This window comes from Ursus maritimus, unplaced genomic scaffold (assembly GCF_017311325.1).
Source record: "Ursus maritimus isolate PB19 unplaced genomic scaffold, ASM1731132v1 scaffold_17, whole genome shotgun sequence".
In the NCBI taxonomy this organism is placed as follows: domain Eukaryota; kingdom Metazoa; phylum Chordata; class Mammalia; order Carnivora; family Ursidae; genus Ursus; species Ursus maritimus.
Genome location: NW_024424119.1, coordinates 51,505,003 through 51,505,272, shown reverse-complemented (window position 1 = coordinate 51,505,272; position 270 = coordinate 51,505,003).

The window sequence follows — 270 nt, the reverse complement described above, 5'->3', positions numbered from 1 at the left end:
GAACCCTTGTCCTCCCCTCCCCACGTGGCCCCAGGGCTGGGGCAGAAACGCTCCCTCCCAGGCACGAGCCCCCACGCGCACCCCTAGCTACTGTCACACACTCGCTCGCCCCCCACCTCTCAGAAGGCAAGGAAAGCGGGCTAGGAGCAGCCTACAATCTACCGCAGACGCCGGCCTTTCCTACCGGGGTCACTGCCTAATTGAGCGGCGGCTCAGGGGTACAAACAGTCACTGTCACACGTAGCTTCCGTCTACACTGCGGAGGTGGCC